Source organism: Callithrix jacchus, chromosome 4 (assembly GCF_049354715.1).
Source record: "Callithrix jacchus isolate 240 chromosome 4, calJac240_pri, whole genome shotgun sequence".
NCBI lineage: Eukaryota > Metazoa > Chordata > Mammalia > Primates > Cebidae > Callithrix > Callithrix jacchus.
The window spans coordinates 48,594,713-48,615,345 of record NC_133505.1 but is presented as its reverse complement, the minus strand read 5'-3'; the positions used below and the strand labels follow the sequence as shown (position 1 = coordinate 48,615,345).

Sequence of the window (20,633 nt, the reverse complement as noted above, 5' to 3'; positions counted from 1 at the left end):
TCATTATGAATCACAGACAAGAGTAATCACTTATGATCTCTGTTTTTTCTCTGCAAAGGGATGAGAAGTTGTCTTCTCCAGTGACAAGAACACACACATTAATCAGCCTCTCCACCCTGAGCCACACAAGGTCTTTTTGTGTTCAGCGCTCTGTCTCTAATAGGAGCACATGGACTAAGTAAGGAATGGTATGGGTGCCCCTTTAAGGAGTTAGGGACCTTCACCACCAGCCTCTTAATTTTCCAGCAATTCCCAATATGCCACTGTAATCAAGGCTTTAGCCTACATCTGTGTAGACTGTAGCCTTGAGAAATTAGAGGTTTCCATATCTGTGTATATGAAAGCCTTTTGAATCTACTTTTTTCAGCTAGCCTAAGTCAGTAACAGCTAAATTTATTGAGCTGTTATTTATGCAATATTGTATTATAGGTGATAATTTAGTACTGTGTTCCGGTCACTGTTCTATGTGTCTTCTATGTATTAACTCATTTAACATTCCTAATAATTGGGGGATGTACTATTATAATCATCCCCTTTTTCTTTATAAAAAAACTGAAACCTAGAGAGATTATGTAATTTGCACAAGGTCATATAAGGGTAGATGGGTAGTAAGCCACAGAGTGAGGATATGATCCAGAAACTGCGTGTTTAAGGATTATACTATACCACCTTCCAGGTTCCTAACGTTTATTCATAGCTGTGTCAGGTAGGTCTTGAACTCATAAATTAAGAATAAAGGAGAAGAGGGCTAGTTCTTGTCCTGAAATCTTTTCCCTCTATAACTCTGGTAATCTTTGCTCTTCCTGATCTTGTAGGCCAGCTTTATGGAGCTGAAGCCATTTCCAAAGCCCAAGGAATTTCAGAATTTTCTCTGACGTCATCACAAGACAACTCTGAGGCTAGAGATAAAATATTGAAGAAAGCAGAATTTGATTTCTTTGCAGCCATCTCCTCCTCTCATCCATTCATTCATCTATTCAGGAAACACATGTTATATTTGTACCACATTCTTGGCATAGAGTTGAAGTCATCCTACCACTTTTCCAGGAACTCAAAATAATAGTGATACAGACCAATATGATAGCAAACAATGCACAGAGAATAAAGTAAGTTTTGGTAGAAGTGATGCTATAGTAGACCAAAGTCAAGAGTAGTTTATTAATCAGGGTGTGAGGTTCACTAGAGAGAAGACCAGACCTGGGCCATCTCCATTCCCAAACCGCCTGCGCCTCCAAAACCATTTGGTAAACACTAGATGGGACAGGTAGAACCAAACTGGGAAATAAGAGAAGACTTCCACAAAGATTTAGCATCTCAGTTGAGTCTCAAATAATCACTAGAATTTGTGGACATGAAAGAAAGAACATTCCTGGTTGAAGAAACAGTAGGAATACAGACAAGAATTTAGGAAAATGAAGGAAACTTTGAGAGAAACAGTGAATTGACTCTTATTTTGATTAGGAAACTAATGATGCTTATAGAATCTATTTGCAAATTACTACAAAAAAAAAAAAAACAAAAACCCCACAGTATTTAACCGTTGCTCTTTCTTGGAACATTTCTGATGCTAGGGTGGGTGTAAATCAAGTTCTCTTGCTACATGATTGGGGAAAACAGCCCACGATGCACAGAAAGCCACCTTCTTCTCAAAAGTATTCCCACAGTTTTCCAGCTGCTCAGGCCTGCCAGCGAGGTCCTAAAACTTTCTCATTCCACACCCCAGTTCCCTCCTTTAAAAGGCTTCTGCCTACACTATCACCCGACTCATCTGGAGGTTCACTTTAGGGTCACAAACCGATCCAGCTGAACAGGCTGATAAAGAATACCCCACACACATCCGTGGCTCACTGGTTGAGGAGGTGGCAGGGGTAAGGGTGTACTGTGAAAATCAAGACTAGCCAGCTCCCTCTTAAACTCTTGCATTTCCCTTTCCAGGAAAAACTGCTTATTTGTGGGAGCTGCTGGAGAAGCTTACATCTGAAGGAGCAACTGACAAATTATTGGGATAAACGTAATAGAAGCAATTTCTTGGAAAGAAACTTCTGAATACCAACTCTTTAGTACTATGTCAACTTCCCCGAAGACACAAATCCTGGAGGTGCTTATTAAAACCACAGACTCGTAGGCCCTCCCTAAAGACCTTCTAAATCACCATTTCCAGGGAAGAGCTCTGAAACTTGAGAATTTTTAGGCACTTCAGGTGATTCTTAACAGAGAAGCAGGATAATGATACATTCTTTCAGTGAAGAGGCTCAGGCTCCTTTTCCAATCACAGCAGCTGCTGGGGGTAGGAGGCTACCTTTCTTGCTCCTGCTGTCTACAGCCAGGCAAAAAGCCTCCACTTCTTCCTGCTGCTATTGGTCACGTGGACCAGGAAATGCTTGGAGGGGCTGGGAACGAGCTGTTGATTGAGAGTGAGAGAGCCAATGAGAAACCAGAGTAGTCGCTCACCCAGAGAGCTTTTTTTGGGGGGGATGGGGTTGGACTTAGCCTTCACTGTCTATAATACGGCAAAGGGTAGTGCAAGGTGCTTGCACTCAGCAGAGCCTGTGGCTGGTGGAAGGTGAGTGGTTAGGAGTGTGTGTTGGGTGCTTGCGTGGGTTGTAGTGAAGAAAGTAGGGAAAAGTGGGGAAGTGTTGCTATAAAGCCATTTTCTTCCTTGCTTGCTAAACAGGAAGGTTGTGGGAAAGAAAGTAGAGAAAAGCTGTGAAGTGTTGGTATGAAGCCTTTTTCTTTCTTGCTAAATGGGAAGGTTGTGGGAAAGAAAACAGGGAAACGCTGGGAAGCATTGGTATAAAGCCTTTTTCTTTCTAACTTTCTAAAGAGGAAGGTTGTGGGAAAGAAAGGGAAAAGCTGAGAAGTGTGCTTGGGAAAGCTGTATAACGTTTTTTATCTCGTAAAGAGGAAGGTTGTGGGAAAGTAGGGAAAAGCTGGCAAGTGTTGGTAGAAAGCCTTTTCCTAAACAGGAAGGGTTGTGGGAAAGGAGATTTGAGGGGCAGGGCGGGACAGTGGTCTCTGAAAGCCGACCTCTCTGAATTTTCTTGGGTGGGTTTCTTCTCTTTGCTTGTGTAATAAACTGGTGTGTGAAGCAGCCTTGCTTTGCTGGCCTCATTCATGTGACCTGCAGGGTTCTAACGTGGCTGACTCTAAAGGCAGGAGCCCTTACCAGGGTCTATTAGAATCTTGTCCCCAAATCCCCTGCTGCTTCTGCTTGTCCCTTTATGGGAGAAGCTCTCCTCACGAGAACTACATGATTTGGGAAAATGCCTAAAACTTTGATGGTAGCTAAAAGCAAAGACTGTCCTTGGGAAAGCTGTTTCTCTCCTGAGTCAACCTTCTTTAGGAGTGGGTTGCCTAGGAACTAAGCATGGCCCTATGTGTGCTTTGAGGGGAGGCTAGCTCTGCTAAGGTCCTTATGCTGTAAGCTTCCCTAGGCAATAGGAAGGGTTTGAATTGCAACATATGAACCTGAGGGGATGACTTGCTGTCTCCAACTCAGAAGCCAAAAATTGACTTGGTGTCTTCCTAGATGACAAACGAGACTTCCCTGCTCTTACTAACGTCCTCCTACCCTTGAGCAAACCCATTAGCCTGGCTTCTGTGACCAGGTCTTGGGGATGGTGGCCTCTTGCTTGCTTCTCTATCCCTTAAGCTTTCTGATATGCTTCTTTAGAAACAAGCAGCTACAGGGTTGCTTTGAAAAATCCTGTCTTAAAATCTTTTTTGTCGCTGATAAAAATGGGAACAGGTGTACCGTTGCAAAAGCCAGACAAACATGATTTTGAATCTGCCAAAATCTTAAAGCTGAGGACCCACATGTCTACTCCAGCTGAAGAGAATAAATACGAATGTGGGTTGAACTGGAACACCAGATGGTAGTCACAGTATCAACCTTGAAAACTAGGGTTTTCTCCAGTGGGTGTAGCTCAAATTCCTTAGCATCTATATCCCAGGGTAGCACCTAAGTAGGAACTAGATTGATAGGAATTTCTCTAACAAGATCATAACTAAATAACTTCTAGAAACTCCCTTATGGTTTAGGTCTGAGATGCCATACTTATCCACCTCACCTGAGAGGAGCTTGGCGTCCACACCACAGCTGTGATAATTTGGCATGTTACTCTCCACCTGGATGAGTGTTCCTCTAGCCAAGAGCTACATGTGGATACTCTCATGGTTGGGGGATATGAGCTTGAGTTCACCTGGGATTTATCACTTAATAGCTCTGTACTTGAGCAGGTTACTGAACCTGGAAAAGTGGCTTAAATGAGGTTTGCAATTACATTCTGGATGTAGTACAGTGCACATCTTAGCATGTGCTCAGTAAATATTGGCTGGTGGAGTACCACTACTCAGCTTGTCGTGGATGTCTTAGCACCTGCACTCTTCATGTAGCATGGCACTCATTGGTAACAAGTACCTCACTTGAACCTAAGTGCCTTATACCTCCTTGTAGCCCAGCAGGCTCTGTAAATCCAGCTATGGTGCTTCGTTGTCTGCTTAGCACTAATTTGCCCAGACCTTGCACCTGGAATTGTGATTTCAAGTTTCTTCAAATGTTCCTAAGGCATGGGTGAAGTCGCTTAACTTCTCAGGGTTCCCAAATGGTTGGTGATAAAGAATCTTGTAAGGTCAAACTTGGGCCAGTAATCCAGGAAGGTTCACATAAACTGTATTAGCTGCCTGAACGAAAGAGTCCACCCAGAGGAATGGAGAGAATCTTGCCCCTCGCAGGTTGAGGAAGCCTTGCTCTTTATATTCTACAGCTGCTACTTGCTGCAACATTGAACTGTTGGCCTCAAGGTTGTATAACTAAGCTGTAACTTATTTCATGAGTAAGGGCTGGGGAGATGGCCAGGAATTCATAGACCTTCAGCTCTAGCACTTAGTTCAGCAACAAGTTACTGGAAATGGGCAAAAGGGCAGCAAGGTGGAGGAGAACTGGCAATGACTTAAACCCAGGTCCCATAGGTGCCTAAAATCTTACATGGCTGAGTCAACTTGTAAGCCTGGAAGCTATGTGGTATGGGTATGGAACCAACATCAGTTGAGGGATGTTGGGCTCTATCAAGCTCAAATCTGAAGCTCACAGAATCAAGCGTTCTAGGCCTGACAGAGTCCCAGCCTGTTCAGCTGATAGACTAGAATACGCTGAGTGCATCAGCAGATTTGTGTTGCAGGTAAACCCAAGGCTGTCAGTTGTTGCTGATAGTGAGCTAGTTAGCCCAATTGTCTAGGCTTCCTGTATGTTACTTTAATCATGACAGAAGAACTGTTACATGAATGGCTCCAGAACTAGGTAGACAACAACTTCTGGACTTTCTACAGGGAAGCCCCTCATGACAAAGCTTGGCTTCTAGGCTTTCTGGAATAGACCCTTGGTGGCAGGGAAGTGTGTGATGGGCCATATGGCCAAAATGCTTAGGTCACCAGCTTAGGGGCCAAATGTAGCTTTGGCTTGGATGCTGCCACATTTCTTATCTTGGAGGAGTTACTTAAGCTCTTTGAAAAGCTGACAGTCTGACCTATTAAAAAAAGTATTTCTGGGCCATGAGGCTTCAGTGGTGATTAGCAGGAAGCTGGGCATACTGCCAATGCTGTAAGTAGCTAACTATTGACTGACGGTGCTGTACTCTCTCCCCTGCCTAGATTGCTTGGCTTCAGTTCCAGGTGTGGTGGTTTGAGAGAGGTTCCCCTCTGCATAGCCCCATGCCTCGAGAGTAAGCTGTCCTCAAGGCTTGGCAGTATCTCCATCTTGGTTCCTAGTGTCCCATTCTTTGCCACTAAATTGTGGAGCTCTATTGGTCGGGCAACTCATACTTATCCTGGAATGAGTCTCAACGTAGAGACCTCTGGTAGGAATGATATGGGAGGCCCTGGCTATAGGGGCTCTCACTCCTCAGCCTACTTTGTCATAGCTCATGTTCCTGTAAAGATGACCAAGTGTCCAAACACTTGGCTGCTGCTCCTTTCTTCTCTGGTCCATCAGGCTCCCTTCATACCAGGTGGTAAGGTTTGGACTAGCTTGGCCTTTCCCGAGATGTAGCCTGGCCTTTCCTGAGAACTGGAGCAAGATGATAACCTAAGCTCCCGACGACGTGAAATAGTGTGGGGTCTTTCATGAAAGTCTCAATCTAAGAGGTAGCCCAGGGGAAGAAATGGTGTGTTCTGCCATACATTATTTCTGTGGGAAATGTAAAGTGAGGGCAGACTCTGCCCTGACTCATTGGACTGTTCAGAATCACTGTCGTCAGTCTCTGTTCCCGTCTACTGCTCTGGGTTACCCCCAGAGTGACTTTCCTTTGTGGAAGCTCTGTGGCAGGGCGTGATGCTTGTTTATCCTAATGACTGTCCAAGAGACCAAGTGTCTCCCAGTAGACAAGAAAACAGCTGGTCTTTTCCAGGTCCCCATAATCTCATGTACACATAAACTTGGCATTCACTTGTTTTCTCATTAAACCATAATTGGCAAAGAAGCCCATACAGATCTTTTACCTCAACCCCAAAGAAGTCTGAGATGCTACAGATAATGCTTGTGTTCAGAAACTAATTTTCCTACGTCAACTCTTAAACATGAAGTTTTTTCTCAATGTCTAGAAAGAAGCTTCCTATACTTGGGATGTTGCCGGCTTTTCTACCCATCTTACCCTTGTGATGACCTCAAACTAAAAGCTTGCTTCACAGCTGAATTTCCCTTTAGGAAGGCCTCCTTTGGTTAATAGAATGAAACCTAGGACAATTTGAGGCTTCCAACTTAAAGGGGAATCTCATCTCTAAACGTCAAGTTTAAATAACTTAACCATCCTTTTCTCACTGACTTGATGCTCTTACTCTAAATTAACCTTTAATTAGCTTATAAGTTCAATTCTGACCTTACATCAAGAAAACCAAACCAGCAGCTCTTCCTAGATTCATCAGAACTTGTGTTACAGTGAAAACCTCTGCCTGGAAAACTGGAAGGACAGGGCTTACTGGGTTACAGCTTTTCAGAGACAAAAAAAGTAGAAGAGTCCAGGGCCCCCAAGAGAAGCAGCCGGCCCAACAGGGGAAGAACATTTTCTAGGAGATCTACCTTGCCTTGCTAGGAAGACAAACCCAAGCCTTGCTTGCTGGAAAAGTAGGAAGGTGTCAGCTTGTGGATCCATGAGCCTCACCTGGCCTTACTCTGCCAGCATTGCTTATGGCTGGAGTGGGATGGGGAATAGGATCAATGAGGGGCACTACAGGAATTTGTTCTGAAAGTTCTGAAGAACTTGAAGTGCACTGTGACAGAGTTCCTTCTATTGTGCCTTGGGCAGTCCTGTTTCCAAGCAGAGGTCTTCCATGTTCTCTTCTGCCTTCTTACATAAAAGTCAAGCTGAAGTTCCTAATCTTCAAGTATGGTTGCCTTGTGTTGCTGGAATAATCTTGGATTTCTGTTCACCAGTTGCTAGTGTTTATATAGGTGGAAGTTGAGCACAAATCATGTGTGGTTAGGAAAGCTTGTTAAAGCTCTTTAGGACTAAATTCTCCCTTCTTGCTTGCGACTTAATGTTTTGTCCACTGGAAGCTGCATTACCTGATCTGGTCACTTACAACTTCAGGGAAGGGGACATGGCCTCTTCAAATAGAGATCACTGATACCTTGCCATAGGTAAACTTGGATTCCAGTTCCTATGGTCTTCCATCTTGGCTGTGTAACCTTAGATCTTGGTTCCTAAATTCATAGAAGGTCAGGCTTGTTGGCATTATGTAGCTCCAACTGCTATGCAAATAACTATGTACCACCTATAAGGCTGGGACAAGCAACAGGGAAGGTAGCCATTCAGGTACATAAGGGAATTAAAAGGATATGCACTGCCTATCTGAAGGGAATGTCCTCCAAAGAAATGGTACCAGGCCCTGACAGGCAGAAGACAAAGCTATAATTGAATTGGATCAGAAACTCAGGAGCTGGGAAGGTTGGAATGGTGGTTGCAGGGAAGGATTGGTATAAATGCCTCAGTCAAATATATAATAATGGTGCTTAGAAGGGTTCCTTCCTGTGGTATTTGTTGTGTGTGAGGAACTAGGTTCAAAGGATCCTACTGCCTGGGAATGTAAGAGATGCACAAGTGGGAAACCTTTGGACCAACAAAACCAATTTCTTGGATGTTTTGAAGCAAAGCTCAGACATATGTCCTTTGAGTAAACTTTGAGGGACCTCTGTACCTATCAACCCTGGGCTGCGAAGAAATAGTCTGGGCAGGAATGGCCCAGGCTTCTCTTAACCATCCACTTGTGTCTGTGTACTCAGCTCTTGCTTGGTCACACTTGTAGCTCCCGCCGATGAGCCCCTGCTTACATTTTAGCTTTTCCCCCCATCTTCCTCTCCCCAACTTTCTCTTCTGTTGACTAATGGATCTGAGCAAAGGCCACACTTCTTTCAAGCTTGAAAGACTGGAAAGTTGGGACTAGAAAGTAACATTAGCAATTAAAAATGGGGTATGAGATTTCTGTGGGGGAAATAGATTCCTTGAAACTGGCAGTGCCTGGACATACTTTCATAGGATGGCTCTTCACTCCCTCAAATGAATATGCCTTGGACTTAGACTTTGGCATTCTTTCTTTAAAGCTGCTCAAGCCTTGATTACCGAGTTTATTGAGGGTTTTTTAGCATAAAGGGCTGTTGAATTTTGTCAAATGCCTTCTCTGTGTCAATTGAGATAATCATGTGGTTTTTGGTTTTGGTTCTGTTTATGTGGTGAATTACATTTATAGACTTGCTTATGTTGAACCAGCCTTGCATCCCCAGGGTGAATCCTACTTGATCATGATGGATCAGTTTTTTGATGTACAGTTGCAGTCGGCTTGCCAGTATTTTATTGAAGATTTTCACATCTATGTTCATCATGGATATTGGCCTGAAGTTTTCTTGTTGAGTCTCTGCCGGGTTTTGGTATCAGGACGATGTTGGTCTTATAAAATGATTTGGAACGTATCTCAAAGTAATAAAAGTTATTTACAACAAACCAACAGCCAATATCATACTGAATGGGCAAAAACTGGAAGCATTCCCTTTGAAATTTGGCACTAGACAAGGATGCCCTCTTTCGCCACTCCTATTCAATATAGTACTGGAAGTTCTAGCCAGAGCAATCAGGCAAGAAAAAGAAATAAAGGGTATTCAAATAGGAAAGGTGGAAGGCAAATTGTCTCTATTTGCAGACGACATGATAGTATACCTAGAAGACCCCATCGTCTCAGCCCAAAAACTCCTGAAACTGATAAGCAACTTGAGCAAAGTCTCAGGATATAAAATCAATGTGCAAAAATCACAAGCATTCCTATACACCAATAACAGACTTAAAGAGAGCCAAATCAAGAACGAACTGCCATTCACAATTGCTACAAAAAGAATAAAATACCTAGGAATACAACTTACAAGGAATGTAAGGGACCTCTTCAAGGAGAACTACAAACTACTGCTCAACGAAATAAGAGAGGACAGAAATAGATGGAGAAACAATCCATGTTCATGGTTAGGAAGAATCAATATCGTGAAAATGGCTACACTGCCCAAAGTAATTTACAGACTCAACACTATCCCCATCAAGCTACCATTGACTTTCTTCACAGAACTGGAAAAAACCACCATGAACTTCATATGGAACCAAAAGAGAACCTGCATAGCCAAGTCAATTCTAAGCAAAAAGAACACAGTGGGAGGCATCACACTACTGGACTTCAAACTATACTACAAGGCTACAGTAATCAAAACAGCATGGTACTGGTACCAAAACAGAGGTATAGACCAATGGAACAGAACAGAGGCATCGGAGGCAACACAGCATATCTACAACCATACAATCTTTGATAAACCTGACAAAAACAAGCAATGGGGAAAGGACTCCCTGTTTAATAAATGGTGTTGGGAAAACTGGCTAGCCATGTGCAGAAAGCAGAAACTGGACCCCTTCCTGACACCTTACACTAAAATTCACTCCAGATGGATTAAAGACTTAAACATAAGACCTGGCACCATAAAAACCCTAGAAGAAAATCTAGGCAAAACCATTCAGGACATAGGAGTAGGCAAGGACTTCATGACCAAAACACCAAAAGCATTGGCAACAAAAGCCAAAATAGACAAACGGGACCTAATGAAACTCCACAGCTTCTGCACGGCAAAAGGAACAGTCCCTAGAGTGAATCGGCAACCAACAGAATGGGAAAAAATTTTTGCAGTTTACCCATCTGACAAAGGACTGATACCCAGAATTTACAAAGAACTCAAACAGATTTACAGGAAAAAAACAAGCCCATTCAAAACTGGGCAAAGGATATGAATAGACACTTTACAAAAGAAGACATACATGAGGCCAAAAAACGTATGAAAAAATGCTCATCGTCACTGGTCATTAGAGAGATGCAAATCAAAACCACATTGAGATACCATGTCACGCCAGTTAGAATGGTGATCATTAAAAAATCTGGAGACAACAGATGCTGGAGAGGATGTGGAGAAAAAGGAACACTTTTACACTATTGGTGGGAGTGTAAATTAGTTCAACCATTGTGGAAGACAGTGTGGCGATTCCTCAGGCCTTAGAAATAGAAAGTCCATTTGACCCAGCAATCCCATTATTGGGTATATATCCAATAAATCATTCTACTATAAGGACACATGCACACGAATGTGCACTGCAGCACTGTTTACAATAGCAAAGACCTGGAATCAACCCAAATGCCCATTGATGATAGACTGGACTGGGAAAATGTGGCACATATACACCATGGAATATTATGCAGCCATCAAAAATGATCAGTTCGTGTCCTTTGTGGGGACATGGATGAATCTGGAGAACATCATTCTCAGCAAACTGACACAAAAACAGAAAATGAAATACCGCATATTCTCACTCACAGGCGGGTGATGAACAATGAGAACACATGGACACAGGGAGGGGAGTACTACACACTGGGGTCTATTGGGGGGAATAGGGGAGGGACAGCGGGGGAGTCTGGGGAGGGATAGCATGGGGAGAAATGCCAAATGTGGGTGAAGGGGTGGAAGGCAGAAAAACACACTGCCGTGTGTGTACCTATGCAACTATCTTGCATGTTCTGCACATGTACCCCAAAACCTAAAATGCAATAAAAAATTTTTTTAAAAAAGCTGCTCAAACCTTAAGCTCAGTCCTTTGAGAACACTTACAGAAACTTCTATTTCTCTTATTCTGCCATCACCCTGAGTTTGTGCTCATTGCCCTACCTAAAGCACCATGCATGCCTAATGGGTACTCACCAGCACCCCTGCCCCGTAAGTAACTTAGCTGATAGAGATTAAGATGGTCTATGAATAAAACTTGTGAAGTTTGAAGTCTCATGTTATCTTTGGGGGGAAAGGATTGAACATTGCCACAGTGCATTCAAAGGCTCAAATTGCATAGGAGTTGGGTGACTGAGCTATTAACACTCATGGGCAAACAAAGGCTCTGCGCAGAATTCCATAAAGGGAAAAAATCTTGTGTAATTAAACAGAACATTCAAGTGCTTGGTCATGCAAAATTCCATGTTTATGGCTATCGGTGAAATGTAGGATGGTAATGGTGTAAGCTGAAGTTCAGGATTGAAACATTCCATGTTGAAAAGGGCCACATTCTGGCACTAAGGAGTTAGTAGTTAAAGAAGTTTGGAAAAACACAGCATATTTCCTGTCCTCACAACTGAATACTTCTGACACTAGATGCATGGCGTTTTGCAACACTGAGCAGCTCTCCATCAGACACCAGCTGAGTGTCTTGTAACTCCAATCTGATATCTGGAGACAGTGTAACCATCCTACAGATCTAGTGCTCAGTCCCACAAGACTGCCCCTGTTCAGATGCTGGTTGCACACAGTAGGCTGTCATGTATGCTTCTGACAAATCGGCTGCAAACTGATATTCCCATTACACCTGTGATAGAATAGTTCATGGAACCCAAACTTTATCCATGGCAATGGGTAGGGCAGGACCTGTGGAAAGGGGCTGGGTGTGCCACTTCCAGGCACCTCTGTGTCCAGCAATTTGACAGCTCTAAGAACCCAGTTGTTGGTTTTGTAGAGTCTTCCTCATATAGGTGTAATCAATATCATAGCCCACCCATTATCAACTCAGTCTTCAGCCTCTTCTTCTGGATCATGCTTTGGTTTCGCAGTGACCAGACCCCATCCAGAAGCTATCTAGAGACTCTAGCCTTCAGTCATAAGCATACAAGACAGGTCTATAACTCTGGAGAGTTCAAGGGCTGTTAGAAGCTGCATGTCAGTAAATGAACAAGACCAAATGGATGTCATTGTCGGTTACATCAGTATACCATTCTACTAAGACCTCTTCCTTGAAGTGTCTAATTAGATGGGCTTAGGCCCTCTTTCATATTTGCCCACCACCTATACTATCTACTTCAAGACCAACCTTCTGAAGCTTCAGGCAGTTGTCAGATGGCTGCCTCTCACAAGTTAAGTGTCTTTCCTTTTTAACCATTCCATTTCTGCTGTTGAACTCCAAAAAGCTTCCTAAAATGGCTTTCAAAAACCCTCAAACATAATACTGTGATATGGGAAAGCTAAGCTATGGGATGGTCAGCAACCAAGTAAGAAGACTGGAGAGATCAACTCAATTGATCTCCAAATCAGAGTCCCCTTGAGTGGTGAAGTGCTGAAACTAAGGCTAACCTGTTTGCAGTTCCTCAAGGATTAGAACACAGGCAACTGACTCATGGTGATGACCTCCTAGGACTTCGTTCCAAGCTAGAGGTGATCGGACATGTAACGTGCCTGAGCAACGTTGGGAAACTATTGACTGAAAGAGGGTTTCTGATGGATATTAAGTGGCTTTTAATTCCATATTTTACTTGACTCTAGGCATATTCCTCAGATTTGGGCTGAGATAAGGGGCTCATACTGCATCTGGCTGAGTGTGAAAGGTTCTTGTTAGTCTGGATTCCCTTAGAAACAACCTGACAGGAGTTTGGGTAGTTAATCTGGATGTGGTACTGCGAAGCAGGGGGAGACAGGTCAAGTGTTGGGTGTTTCTGCTGGGAGTAGAGCAGGAGGGGCACTTAATTCTGCTGGGACCTCCCAGATGTGCTCAATTAAATTGAGGAATGGAATTACCTGCGTGAGGAGCATCTGTCAGCTTCAAGTTGCTTTAAAGCTTAGCTCAAGGTTAGTGCTTGTTAGATGGCTATAACTAAATTCTAGAAACAGTGGAATTTAAGATTACAAGACAACCTGATAACCTCTAGGCTGAGTACAAACATACAAAAAAAGAGGAAGATACAGAAAACAGCATTGTATGTGCGATATCACGAGTCATAGTCAAAAGACATGTAATCAGGATCCCAGAACTAGGATAGTTGAGGGGTAGGGGCAGGTGGACAGAAGGAAAAAGATGCAGGGTGACAATGGCCAAGAAGCTTATAAAACGGATTCAAAGAGCTCTGCCAAACCCCCCAAATAAGAGCTACATCTAGGCATATCATGCCAAGACTGCTATAGACCAAATATAAACTTAAAAGCAGCCAGAGGAGGGAAAAGCATGTTAACTTGAAGATTGACAACTGTTCTGGCAGAATGACATAAGCGAATAGGTAGGAATGGACATCTCCATGTGCTGAGGACAACTTCCCACCTCAAACACAACTAGCAAAAAAATCCTTCAAAAACAGATGGAAAGTCTGAGGATTACATCCCTAGCAAACAAATACTAAAGGATCCTCTGGTCAGAAGAGTCCTGCAGGAAATCACAGAACTGAAGAAGCAAAACCAGCAAATATATCAATGTAAATGCACACTGACATCAACTGTATAAAACAATCTTGTAAGGTTTAAACATAGGAAGTTAAAATGGCAGCGAAACTGCAAAATCCAAGAGGGTCAGTGGACTTTGTATAAAGTGTAGAACACTCTGAGAAGTAGAAAGATAACTTGTTTTAGACATTAATATGTCAAGAAATGAGATATTGTCTAGAGTAAGTACTAGAACAAGGTAAATCAGAATATTGAAGTCTGACTTTCCTCGAGTCAGACAAAATAACAAGTGGGTCAAGTAGAAAATTAACATGGACAAACACAAAAATAACTACATCAAATATAAATGGGTGAATGTTCCAAGTATACATTCTTAGACCAGATGCAGGCAAAACCTAACTGCTTCCTGCTTGAGCCTCATCTTTAAGCCTGGGGACACAACTGCTGACAGTAAAAAGGAAAGGCATACCAGGCGAACACCAGTAAAACTAGTATGCTACCAGTTTAACTGAAAACACTGAAAAGTGGCACCTTGTAACAGAAAAACCATCCAAGCGTTCAAGGCACATGATCAACCCTCAAAACAAGCGAACATGGAGAACTAGGAACACAAAACAGACTGATGTTCTAAGTTAACATGAAGAACACTTGTAAACATTAGTGTCATACTCTGCATTCTTAATGGGGTCACTACACTTGTTTGAAGCTCAGCTCCTGCCTGCATCCATGGTATCAGAGCCCTGGAGCAGAAAGCAAATGTAGGAGGAGCTCACCGTAGGCAAAGTGCAGTCAGCCTGAAGTGAATTGATGAGTAACAATCCAGAACTTGGCAGAAAACACAAGTATGATGGCGTATGAGAGTTGGGACACCAGGTATGCCAGCTACAAACTGTAAGGCTTGTTTAGATATGTGAGATGTCAAGTGGCCAGGGAACATGGCCTGGTGACCTAGTTACATTGGAAACAACTTTCAGGAGATTGGTCACTTACAGAAAATGGGTTAATTGCATGGGGCTAGAGTTCTTAAAACACATTCACACAATGTCCTCTTCAAGCCATATTCCTTTCCTTCCCTATTGCTAGACAACTTTCCGATGATGACAAATACACTTGTGTAGCATTAACTGTTTTCAAACCTCAGTGCTATGCTAAACTACGTAATTTGAAAAAAAGCATTGTCTTGTAATCTTAGCACACTCAAGTAAACAGTCACTGGAGTGACTTCCTTTTCTCAAATAGTCCCCAACAGTTTTCCTAAGCTGAGACATTGGGGTCTCCTAACAGGAGGATAATGCCTTAATCAGGATTGATTTAATTTAATCTAACACCATTAGAAAATGGAAGTAGCTAACCTCCCTGGTAACCAGGACTAAGAAAACAATGTTGATCTCATGTGGGGCGCAAAGATGTGTGGAAGCTGTCCCAAGCCTGGAGGCAGCAAACATAGAACATATAGGCAAAAGCTGACAGTGGTGAGTTCCACAGCTAAAGAGGAATTCTCTACTTTTGCTAGGTCCATGTGGCTTAGATTTCACTCCAGATTTCTGGATGAATATTGGAATTCTATCTCAGTAATTCTGCCATGAATCCTCAGAGTTATTACGGAAACTTGGCTTGTTCCTTTTTTTGTCCTCTGTGCTCCAATCCCAGCTTGTTCCGGCCTGTGTGGGACTTAAGATTGGGTACAAAGCCCTATACCTTGTCCTCTAGGAGTGTTGTATAGCTTATCCCCTTCAGATTCTTCCCCATTTGTCTCCACGTGAGCTGGTTATTCTGACCCTCAACATCTGTTCTCCACTTGGCTCTGTGCTCCAATAGGGTAACTCTAGTGAACTACATCACCCAGTCTCCCTTGGAAACTGATATCTAGGTGGGTTTGGCCACTGGGAGACCCTGATGAGAGAAGGTTTGTGGGAAGAGGTTTGGGTTGCAATTTCTGACTTCCTCTTGGCTTCAAAGCTATGTCTTAGTAACTGTCTGCAGTTCTGTTTCTGTCAGATGGGACCCTCCTCCATAGGTCAGGCCTCACTGGGCTTTGGGTATCCTTTCCCATTCTTTGGTCCATGCTTGTCAGTAGCTTCTTGTTGCTAGGCCCTGATACCTTCCCCTTTGCTCTGTTAATCGATGTTCCACAAAGGTTTCCTTTGACTAAATTTTTCACCATTTGAGTTTAGTTTTTTGCTGAGACCCTGATACATGGAAAAAGCTGTAAGTGTGGAAGGCAGCTAGGTTGTTGTATATAATAGGAAAAGAGGAACGCCCTCTTCTCCCCTAATCTGGTAGATACTGTGTCTTGTCTTGGCATCTTGGGAGATGTATTTGATAGTCTGAAAGAACAGGGTGTTACCATGAAACAAGTAAGACCCTTTTTCCATGACATAAGTAGAGAAAAGGGATGGATTAGGGGCCATCTTCAATCATAGCTGATACCGGAACTGAATGTCAGTACACAAATGCATGTCCTTAGCTCTGATGAATCGCTATGCTGCTTTCCACAGTGGTGAACTCATTTGCATTCCCACCAACACTGTATGTGTTGCCTTTTCTCTGCAACTTCACCAGCCTGTTTTTTGACCTTAGTAGCTGCTTCTGACTGGCATGAAATGGCATTCCATCATGGTTTGACTTGCAGTTGTCTAGTAAGTGACACTGCTTCTTTTGACTGCATCAATGTCTTCAGAAAAGTGTGTTCATGTCCACCTAAATGTGTTTTTTGTGTAGGTTTATTACAGATGTTCGGTATTAGACCTTTGTCAGATAGCTTAGCAAATATTTTCTCCCATTATGTAGGTTTTCTGTTTCTTTGGCTGTGCGGAAGTTCTTAAGTTTAATTAGACCTCACTTGTCAGTTTTCTTCTGTTGCAGTGCTTTTGGTGTCTTTGTCAAAATCTTTGCCTTTTCCTTTGTGCACAGGTTGGTATTGCCTGAATTATCTTCCAGGGTTTTTATAGTTTTGGGTTTTACATTTAAGTCCCTATCCATCTTGAGTTCACTTTTGTGTAATACACCCTGTAAGGAAGAGGTCAAGGAATATAAATCGTTCCATCATAAAGAAATGAGCACACAAATGTTCATTACAGCACTAGTCACAAATGAAAAGACATGGAATAAGCCTGAGTTTATCATCAATGACAGATTGGAGAAAGTGTGTGTGTGTGTGTGTATGTGTATATGTATATGTATATATATATATAGATATATATACAGAATATATATGTGTATATGTATATATATATAGATATATATACAGAATATATATGTGTGTGTGTGTGTATATATATATATATATATATATATATATATACATATATACACACACACACACACACACACAATGGAACACTGCACCTGTAAAGAATGGTCATGGCTTTTTGCAGAAATGGGTAGTTCTGGAGGTCATTATCCATAGCAAACGAATACAGGAACAGAACCAAACACTGCACATTCACTAACAAATGATAAGAGCTAAATAACTCATGAACACAAAGAAGGGAATAATGGACACTGGAGCTTCCTTGAGGGTGGAGGGTGGGAGAAGGGAGAATAGAAGAAATACTAGGCACTAGATACCTAGTACCTGTGTGGAATCTATACAAACGCCTGTGACGTATGTCACATAACCTACGTAACTTGCATATTATGTACCTCGAATCTAAAGTTAAAATGTATGCCTGTACTTAAAGCTAAACCTTGAAGCTGCAATCCAAAGGTCACAACGACTTGTAGAAAGTATACCGTAAGTCTGATCCTAATGACACTTGTGGTCAAGCTTCAGCTCCCCAGTTGCCTAACCTGGATATCTAGTTCAGAATCAAGTGTCTGTTGACTGCTTCCAGGGGGACTATAGGGGTCAACCCAAGCACAAGGTTAATATTCAGTAAGACTCTGAGCTTCAAAAGCATGAAAGAACAAGATCTGTGCACTGCTAGCTCCTATAGGTTTATCCACTTTCTCCCAAGGATTTTCTGGTTTTTACAAACATGCTTTAGTCTAACAACCTGAATAAGCCACAAGTTGCTGTCCCAGTATCTATATGTTGTCTGTTTCTCCAAGCGACCAAGTATAATGTTTGAGTCCATACCCACTGCTGAAGACACCCTCTCGCCACTTTCAGGGTCATGAATGAGGCAGCACTGCAGCAGCAGTCCATCTCTGGCTCACTTGTCAATATCAATATCTAGCCCACTATTTGGAACTAGACAGTCCTTCCAGCTGACAGAAAACACCCACAAGGCATAGATGCATGAAGAAAAGTTATTGTAGGTGTGGGGCTCTCTGGGTCTGTTGAACTCTATCACTTCCATTGTGGAATGACATCCTGAGGGTTCCCGGCCTTGGGTCTGAAATACTATGCGCAAAACGATAGCTCTAGTTACAGGGTCATGTAACGTCTGACACATCACCTCATTAGGGCCTGGAAACATGGTAGGAGCTGTTTAACAGCTGTTCTTTTTAGAACCTGTTTCAGAGCCCTGTAAGATGTCTACCTGCCACAAAATACCTCCAGCACCACTGGGATGTGGACTCACAGTGCCTAAAGAGCATCAGTCACTTCTTGCTCATCAGGTTGAACGTTTTGCCATTGATACAGTAGACTAGTGTGATCTTCATAATCTCCAGACTATGAAAGTCACCTTAGACAACTGGAAGAGCAGGAAAAACTTCCAGAACCCGGGAGTATGATGAATGTATTGTCGCTTTATTTGTGGTGAATGTGAATGGCTTTCAGCCTCCCTGATAATGGGGATGAGGAATCGGTTTGTTGGGGCAATAGCTTCATGAGGGCCCAAGGCAGCTGCTGCTTAGTAACAGACCCCACCTCTGGCACAGCAGGTATGACTAAACTACCACATTGAGCTTATGGTAGTTCAACATATGCCAAGACTTGCCTCATTCTCTTAGGAGCCATCCTTGTGAATCAAGCAGGTGATACGAAGCCCCCCGTCCCTGGCACTACCATTTTTGAAGATGGTGTTCTAGCTTCTGACTTATCTCTTGGCTCTGTGGGAGGCAGTTTCCAAGGACTCTACTTGGCCTTTCCTGCCATGATAGCTTTTCCCCCCCATGGATCAGCAAATGTGTGAAAGGTAGATCAGCTGCTATTTCTATTCTGATTAGGTACTTGGATCAGGAAAATGTCCAGAGGTGGTCTTAAGATGCACTGGAGCCATTAGAAGATAGCATTGGTTTTGCTTTGTCTCCTAGTCTTGACGTACTCCTCCCCATTCAGAGGACTGACACAGCTGGAGGTCCCTATCACAGGTGTGAATGTTCCTCTCCCTGTTTGTTTACCAAGGTAAATGGGCATAGGTTTCCTTTTGAGGAGTGGGAATATTGTGTATCTGCTGTGACAACACAGGGCCTCCTTCAAGGGAACTGCCTGTAGCCCTGTCAATCCATGGACTGACTAATAACTTGCTTAAATATGAAAACTGGGTGTGTCAGGCAGAGTTGAACCAGAGAATCGGGAACTAGATATATACATCCATAGTCCAGTTCCTTTTAGTACATGCATCCTGTGTGATTGTGGAGGCTGATGCAAATCCAGAGTTCGTAAGTCTACCAGTCAAAGAAAAATCACAGGTTATCGGAACTAAGACGTGGGCCCGGGCTATCCATCCTTAGACAGAAAAGAAGGGCCATGAGCAGAATTGAACTTTCAACTGATCAAATGAGACTATGCTAGATAATCCGCAGGAGACTGTCAAAGTCATGACTATAGGCTTTAATCTCAATAGACCTTCACACATACCTAGATTGTATTTGGAAGTATTTGACCAGACTGCAAACCTAGCCCAGCTTACCTCAAAAGCTGTAAGGATCATGACAGACTGGTGCAGATCATTTTCTTACCTGTTCTTGATCTGATTATACTGATTCAACTATCTCTGCCTGCCCATCTATCTTGCCCTGAGGCACATCATGGTTGATCAGCTGCTATTGCTGGATTCCTCTGGGTCGAGGCGATGCTGCCTTGCTTCCTGCTATGGTTGCCATGCCTTAATTAAGTGCAGCCTCTTGGCCCCCTGTTGTAGACTCCTATCCCCACTGACACCAGGGAATACAATTCCATGGCAGCATCTCCTACCGGCTCTGGCCCACGTAGGACAGCCACAACTAGGCTTCTTGGAGAAGCCAGTGACTCTCACTAGTGCTTTTTGCTGTCTTAGCTTAAAGGAGGGATACTCCAGAGAATATAGTCAGGTGGTAGGTTCTCTGCTCTCATTGTTCATGCTACTATAATCACTTTTGAGTCTAATTCCTCTATCAATCTCTATCAATACTGATAATCCTCAGTTACCACAGGCCACTACTGTGTGCAAGCATTAGGGAGGCATCTCAGCAGTGTTAGTAGTTCTAGGAACCCTGGCTGAGCCACACAAAGGTACTCATGATAAACCTTTTTGTATAGCCTCATTGTCTTTCCAGAAGCATTTTAGTTATGCTTATGTTCTGCAGTTCTTCTGAGAAATCTTTGGTTGCAGAGATGTTACATTCTATGCTGTGACCTGACCCTGTCGACTAAAATTTCTATCTGACTATAATACTGGATATTCAGGTGGTACAAAGTAGCACATCCTGGTTGGCCTCCCAAGTTAGCCACTGGCTGTCTTCTGGACATGCAGTGAAGACCTGCATTTAAGATTACTGTTAGTAACTGGAATCAGGCCTGCAGGGACATGAATTTCTTGAATCGCTGCATGAGCTTTTGCGGAACAACTTCGACATGGTCCATGAAAGTTCTCTGGAGCTTTCTGCCAGCATCTATCTCAACACTTCAGTGGCTATTTCTAATAGGGAGCTTGGTTTAGAAACTTGTTCTCTGTGAAGTTCAAATAATTGGATACAAGAACTGTACAAAGCAAGAATGTACAAAGTA

At 42.9% G+C, this 20,633-nt stretch overlaps 1 long non-coding RNA gene across 1 annotated transcript in view; it reads left to right on the top strand.

Annotated features, from left to right (window-relative positions):
• Positions 1–2,476: 2,476 nt before the first annotated feature.
• Positions 2,477–20,633, top strand: part of LOC144582140 (uncharacterized) — a 140,120-nt gene continuing 121,963 nt past the window's right edge. The window contains exon 1 of the long non-coding RNA XR_013534207.1: positions 2,477–2,563. This is a non-coding gene — a long non-coding RNA (uncharacterized LOC144582140). The remainder of the gene's footprint in view (positions 2,564–20,633) is intronic.